This window comes from Dermacentor silvarum, chromosome 1, assembly GCF_013339745.2.
Source record: "Dermacentor silvarum isolate Dsil-2018 chromosome 1, BIME_Dsil_1.4, whole genome shotgun sequence".
NCBI classification, from domain to species: domain Eukaryota; kingdom Metazoa; phylum Arthropoda; class Arachnida; order Ixodida; family Ixodidae; genus Dermacentor; species Dermacentor silvarum.
Window position 1 is genome coordinate 450,135,773 of NC_051154.1, and position 8,166 is coordinate 450,143,938.

Sequence of the window (8,166 nt, forward strand, 5' to 3'; positions counted from 1 at the left end):
ACCAACATACCGAGGGAGGCTCCGGATAAGGTTGATTGCAGGCTTCGTCTGCATCGCATCTCGTCGTCTGCGCCTGCGCGATGGCACGTCGTACCAACATGGCGGCGCCCTTGCGGTTACTCATTTCAATGCAAGGGGGCTATGGGGAGCTTCGCGTCTAGAGTGAGTTGTATTAACTCTACGGTCCTTGGAGTACATTCGTGCTGCGGGCAACATAACACTTGCTGTGGAGCCGCTCTTCTCGGTACATGCGTGGAACACAGCCAGCCGGACACTAGGGTACAGTGCACCGTCTGCGCTCCGCCGCCACGTTCCGAGAACGGGGAGGTTTTGCCGCACTGGCGGGCCTTTTTGGCCTTCATCAGGACGCCCGAGGAAACAGACCGCTTCTTCACCGTGTGCCTTACCTCTTCGTCTTCATCCGCTGCTGTAGCGGCGGAGGATGTATAACACCCAGTGCAGTGGTCTTTGCCGGCGGGCATACGTCCACTCAATAAAGGGCAAATATATAATCACTAGAGGCCATGATTTTTAGGCATCAATAAAGCGCGTTTCAGGCGCCAAAAATAGGCAGGCAAAACAAAGTTTTAGGCCTCGAATGTCATAAATATAGGCACAATAACTTTCTACTTAAATGCAAACAATTTCAAACGAAGACGTTCGTGACCTTTATCTACGACAGGAAAACAAAAAAAATGTTGTTTACGGTGGCACAAAGGAGCCAACAGTTGACTTAGCCGTGAAATTGTCTCATAAAAGTGCTGCACTAATGACGATGAACTGGCTTAATTCAACAAGCACGCTGCTCATATTCATGTTCAATGACCGCTGTCGCTTACTCGAGCGTCGCATATAGTGAAACAGGCATGCAAAAGAATACTTGAAAGCTGGGAATACTGATTAAAAAAAGCGCTACTTTATGTCTGCCTGACGCAAATAAATTAACACACAACAAAAACAGACAAATAATAAATGCAAGAGAGACGACGATTTATTAAGAAATTAAGATGTTGTTACGTGAGGACCGTGAGGTGCAACTCTGGCAATTTTTTCATATACAATGACATTATCCGAATTGTACGGGCAAGACGTCCGAGTACTGCCAAATACATTTCCACCCGTTTGAAGTACACACGTTTCAAGAAGTCTGTCTGGAGAGCACCCGAAGCATAGTCTTAGAATCACTGGGAAAATTGTAGAAACAATAGCAAACTACCACCGTCTCCAGATTTCTTGATTAAAAATTGTACGTCATGTCACTGAGAATGAGCTTGTATGCTGGGAAGGAACGCTCGACGTCGACAGATGTTGTTGGAGCGTAGTTGTACTTAGGAACATTCGATGGCTTAACCGACACTGGGGTCCTAGGGTGCTCACCAGCAAGGAGTCCTGAAACTTCTTTAAGCGCAGAAAATCCCTCGTTCTTGTCCAAGGCCGATTGTAACTTTGCACGTGACTTTTCGGCTACTGGTCCTTCAGGAACGGCGGCGATTCTTTGCTGTGCATGAAGAATTAGTGCAATGTTCTTAATTAGAGTTTCTCCCGAATTTCCAAGTTTCTTGATAGTGTTAGCGAGGAACGTGAAGTTGGCGAACAAGTAGGCGAGCTCTTCTTGGAGGCTATCCACAAAGAGGACACCTTGACCCTTCCTGACTGCAGCACTCTCGTCACCTGTAAAGCTGTTAATGTTCGGGCCTTGATGTCCGAAAAGTACCAGTTGTAGTACTGAACAGCTTCTTGCCATGTTCCCCAACGTGTGTCGATGGGCTCTGGTGGAAAGGTTACGTCCAACAACTTCTCCTTGAATGGGCGCAGTGTGTTCAGGAACACGGCCTTGGCTGAAGCAATAAGCTCGTTGACGTCAATGAAGTGCTTCCTCAGTTTTTCACAAACACGGTTAAAAGCAGGCGCTAGGCATGTGATATGCACCATCTACAGGTAGAAGGTGTTCAGTAGATGAGCTTCCTTGTGCATATAGCCTGCGGCGTCTGTGTAGAGCAACAAAACCTTGGTGGCCTCGACCCTTGCAGGGTGCAGAACCTTCAGCGATTCCTTTACAAAGTATGCTATAGTCTCGCCATTTGTTCTCTCCAAAGGCTTCGGATAGGCAGAAAGCCCTTGTCTTCCCGTGTGCTGCAAGCTTCCCAGCTAGAAATTGAGCGACGAAGAGCCCCTTCACGTGTGTTGTTTCGTCTACGGAAATCCAAATGCAGGAGTCGTCAAGCTCCTTCTCTGATTCTGATTAACTTTTGTTCATACAAAGGCGGGAAATAGTTCTTCCGCAACCTATACTCAGACGGCACGTTGTGGTTCCACTATTTCTGTAAGGATTGTTTCAGCACGGGATTTTCAATATTGACCCAAGGAATATTTGCAGCCATTAGGGCCTCGTACAAATGGAAGTTGAAAGCGTTCGTCCTGTCGTGTTTGAAGGCTGTTGTCAAAAACGAATGTTTCGATGATGAGGGTCTGTCGCGGATAATTTTGCCAAGGGCACATTCCGTCTTCTCACGCTGTGCCGGATGGAGTTTTTCTCGTAAAGAATCTGTACAAATGCCTTAGGATTTCTTATATACGAAGGGTATTTTCAATATCACAGCATCAATAAATATGCTAAGATATTAAGCATCCTGACAGGCTCACACAAGGTAAATAAGCATCAATAAACATTCTAACTTCCACAGCGAAGTGCTCGAACCACCCTGCCGCGTCCTATTTGATGGTAGAACTGCACTTGAGCAGAGGGCTGCCACGCGCGTCATACGACCACAACGTACTTGAAGCGCAAGAAGCTCAGCTTCCACGGATGTAATATCAATTTCACTCAGCGCACGCACGGGGTGCGAGGTCAATCCGCTAAATTCTACGGTGGCAACAGTTAAAGCGCTGCGGCAGCGGATAAGGTACTAGAATTCAATCAGGTACGTGCTAACTTGGCGTGGGGTACCTCGGTAATTCTTGCTGGCATCCTCATGTATTTAGCCTTGCAGCTACCAGGTGGACCTTGTTTTAACGAGTGTTTAGTGCACAGCATAAAAACATGATCCGTGCATCAGCGCTATTTTTTTGAAACATCGTCAATCGACCAATTGGTCCTTCGATCAACAAATGTTTCAATGTTCACTTATCGCAGCATACAGATACGGTATACATAGAATTGTGACTCGCTACCACAAAGTTTCTAACACATTTCGTCCCAATAACCTCAATGGTATTGAATGTTTATAACTTTATAAACAAAGCTAGCATGCAAAATAAGCAACGTTTGAACAAAAGCAGGTACCCAAAGGAGCGCTGTGTGCACTTTTCGGAACAATGCAGGTCCCTCCTTCCATTTCTTAGCGAAAGGGACAATATATAGGACTAGGTTGAACCCCATAGAGTTACCAACAGTGAATGTTGCCTTGAAGAATGTATAATGGTCTCAAACTGCACACGAAAGCCAAGCTTGAGGCTAAATAGTGTTCATATAGACGCCAATATTGAAAATAGGCATTTATAGGCAATTTATAGGCATTTAGGCACAAACGCCAAAATAGGCATTTATAGGCACTATAAAAATACTATAAAAGCCCTTTTTAACCCCTAATTCATGCTCATATATCAAAGTGTGGCGATAAGAGCGCAAGGAACAAAATAGGCATTTGGCTAAAATCCGGTCTCTAATAATCACAATGTCTTGCAGAGAGCACTAAATACTCTCACAGTCTTCGTGAACAGATTTGAAGACGTCGTGGTAATTGACATTGTGAAGCCTGCGTGCTTCGGGAACTCGTCCCTAACCATCATTTCTTACTCCAATACTGGCTCTGCAAGCGCGCTTTTACCGGTCTATCAACGTCTAAGACCAATTCATGTGCACCTCCATTTCGTTGTCATCTATGTGGGGAGGCCCTCTAACGGCCATCTTCACCTTCGTTCGCTCTCATTCATACTTGGCTCACACTAGTGTTCGTTACTTGTGCCAGGAGGAAGTGCGAACCTTCTTCTGGCCCTTCCTTCGCACTCATTGGCTCTATATCATCAGCTCGCCCGCTCACGCGTTGTTACAGCGGATGTAATTGTGTCACGTGTGTTTCTAGATTCTCGTAGCGCGGCGTCGTCACATTATATGAGAAAAAAGTACCTGGCAAATAACTTATTCATTATCGCAACCGTTTCTTTCCGAGGTTCAATGTTAGCGCTGTAAGTTTTTGCTCTTGTTCTCTCTAGATTAGTGACGAATCATCAGCTGCGGTTGTTTAGAACACTAGGATACGAAGAACTATGTTATTATTCTGTGCTCTCAATGCCGGCGTTGACTTGGGCTTCCTCAAGTCTGTTGGCTATTCCACCACACATAGGAAAGTGGATGCAAAGGCAAACCATTGGGTCATGGGGAACCAATAGAAAAGGCAGACACCCCTCTCGTGCCACTTTGATACTCTACAGGATTCTGCTATATATTAGTACTGGTGATGCAGCGAATGCAGCCGGTGGTGGCCGTAAGGTGGGAGGACGTTAAAAATCTGCCGCTAGTTTTAAACGACTTTATCACACAAGCTGGCTAAACCGACAGCCGTCACAATTGTGCAAGATTATGACAACAGTACAACATTTCTCTGACAACGACAGGCTTGTCCCACTGTAGCTAGAGCACTCCTGACATGATCGCTTTCTGAAAGAGCCAGCACATTTAACACAGAAGCTAGAAATGCTATACAGCGAATAACACGGAAACGCCTACGACAGGAGAAATAATCACCGCTAAGAGCACGTTCGACCACTATTGTTTTTGCAACGCTACTGTGTGGCTGTCTTATTCGTGCAATATTTTGCTGAATGCCAGCACACTATATCGGTGGGTACTGTAAATGTCAGCAAGTGCGATAACTGTTTTTACTACCTCCGAGCGTATATACGAATACATTTCATTGAAACTCAATCTACGCGAGTAATACAAAAATTTCACACAAGATAAAATTAAGAAATTGCTACACATAAGCGTAGCGTCAGCATACTCGGATGTACTTTTTTCGTGCACAGCGCGTTATCGCGTAGGTTAGTGGAGTGACAAATTCATTTTTCAAAGCTGACATGTCGCAATTTGCTTGATAGCTTGCTGGGTTACCTTTAGGTATATTGAAAGTCATGGGTCTGTTGTTCTTTAACCGCAGATACCATATTTCTCCCATTTTATAGTGAAATTTCAAAACATTGTGCCAAAGCGGAAAATCATATTCTCTTATTGAAGCTGCCTTGGCTCAAAATAATTTGCTAGTAATATTCATCAGCGTTGTTTTCACAGGCTACGATTAAACGAAGCCCTAATAAAAGTTGAAGAAATATCTCTGCGCTATATATGACATAGTTCTCCCAGATATCAATATCGTAAGATTGAAAGTTTGCCAGACTCTATCATCGCCCGCCCCATGATAGAGTCTGGATGTATGTTTTTGCATGATGTTTTTTACGTTCAATAATAGGCACCGAACATGGAGCCCTAATTAGACTCGTTAAAGCCCACTTAGACAAAAGCATTCACCTGAGACGAAAGAAAAAGCTATTGTTATGTTGGATATAATATAGGAAAAACTGCGTAAAACACCAATTATAGCTCCCACTGCGGCCACATCGTACATTATGCGAAACAGAAGTTTTCTGGCGACGCCTCATATAGTCCCACTGAACACACATTGGTCTAGAAGCCGTGTTCAAGACGTCTTGACAAGATAAGCAAGGCGTCTTGAAAACCATTCTAAAGGTTTACAAGACGTCCTGAAGACGTTTTGGCAAGATATTAAATACTTCAAGACATCTTACTAAGAATTTGTCGGACGTCTTAAAACGTCTTGGAGCCGTCTCTAAGGCCGTCTAATGCAGCGCCAAATTTGTGATATCAGACATTTTACAATACGTCTTGTAGATGTATCAAAGACGGCTAGAAGACGTCTGTAATAGGAGGCAAGACATCTTGGGAACGTTTTGAAAACCGCTACAAAACGTTCTACTGGACGTTTTGAGGATGTCTTAAAACGTTTTTAAATGCTTTAAACATCTACTGGTCTACTAAGGCATGGCATTTTCTAGTCGCTCGTATTTAGATAATTAAGCCCTAAATATTGTTTTACAGTATTTATAGTATTTACAAAAGATAGTGACAGTGGAAATATACTTAGATCTTAAGTGGAGATGATGTGAAATCTGAACAAGGCGTAGGTTATTTCAACACAGAATGTATTCCATAAAGTTACAAAGTCTTCACTTTGAGGAACAAAAAAGTGAAGAAACAAATAAGCAATAAACATGCTATGGATATATATACTATATAAAGTACAACGGACTTGACCTCTCTAAACTTTAGTTCAACACCTGATCTATTGTCAGCTAGGGGAAGCCCTAGCACAAATATGACATTTTAAATAGTCTCCAGAAGCTAAAATTAGGTCATATTGCAATCCAGATGGTCTGTCTCCTTCCAATGTCAACTATCCAACGAAATGTTGCCTAGCTTCAGTGATCTGGCTAGAAACAGCATACACTGCCCATTACGTCCGGGAAGACCCAATATCATTTTGCTTACCTTGTCAACACTGATCTAGATTTGCAGATGGAATAATATCAAAGCCTCCTGCAACACTATTACAGAATTTTTCCTTGCATGGATGTTTAGATACACAAAAGAATTTAGATACACAAAACATCTTTCCATTATAGCATTAATTATAAAGGAATTGGGTGTCTCCCTCTTATCTGCTACATAGAGAAATGAATGAGGATGTTCGTATTTCTCGAAATATTGAAAAAAAGGTTGGCTTTACCGACAGCACCAATCCCAATGGCCCATTTCTTACAACCCACCATAGCAACACTGAAGTTTTGGCAAAACCACAAAATCGATAAACACGTGTCAAAGCCACGTACGCTTAACATAAAGCATGATTGTCCACACAAATGAAGGGCTAAGTGGTCAAAGGTTTCAAAGAATTTTTAATAAATCAGTAACACGCCACTACGAAAGCAAAATGTTTCTAATGCACCTCCTAGAGTTTTGCATTGTGGCTGGCTGTTATAACAAATTGGACACTTCACGATTCAGGATACTGGCTTAGACATTTCCACAGGCTGATGCACCCGCAGAAAATTCAGCGTGTTCCAATGATGCTTGTCCTCAGATTTCGCACCTGCAATTAGAAGGTAAGACAAAAGATTAACAAATATGTTACAGTGAAACTTCATTATAACTAAACGGGATATAACAAATTATTGTATACAAGAAAATGACATTCCCACTGAAATCTCCGAAAATATCCAAGCTTTTATAACCTCGTTTCAATGAAGTAAACTTATCCTGCCAATAGATACACCAAACATCAGTTTTCTCCGAAAAAAAAATGCCCGACCCTTGCAGGCTCGCTTCTGCTTTCCGCAGGGTAGAACACACATTCGTTGCCGATGTTTAAAATGTTTACGTATTTGTGTTGAATCCACCGTCGAACACTGGTCCTTGTCACCACTACGCGTAGTTGCGCATAAACAGACTCTAGATCGCCATCGCAATTCCTCTCACTGTGGCACCGCGCAGGCTATAGTTATTTCAGCTATAGGCGTGGCCTCGGAGATTGCGCCGGTGCGATTTCAGAGGCCACGCCTCCCTGTGTGTACCACGTGGTGCTCGCACACGACGAACATTGTTGGTGTCGCAGCGTGCAACCTATTCAACCGCGTCGCCGTTTCGCCGGTTTCGCGATGCTAGAGACGACCCAACCAAAAGCGGTAACCTAAGACCCTCACATTGAAACAGAAGGCAGCTATCGTAAAGGCAATCGTGTCAGATGCTAAGAAGTGGTGTGTTACGGACGCCGAAGTTTCTTTTGCTGTTTTATTAGAAGTTCAGCGAGCACGTGGCCATGTAGTGGTCCTGCTGGCCGAAAAGCCGTCTTCTTCTATACAAGTTGAAATTTGTGCGCGACATTGCGCATATATTGCACTGAACGGCAGTAATGAATATAATGACGTAATTTTGCCTCCTCCTTCAACTTCGCTATAAAAAGATTTTATTGCATATGACTGAAGAGTTCCCACTCATTTATACCGCAGCCTTGTTTGTAAACAGTAACTGTTAGAAATCCGACCTAGGTATCTTCCGTATGCAGATGCAATAATTACATCACTGCGATTCGGCCT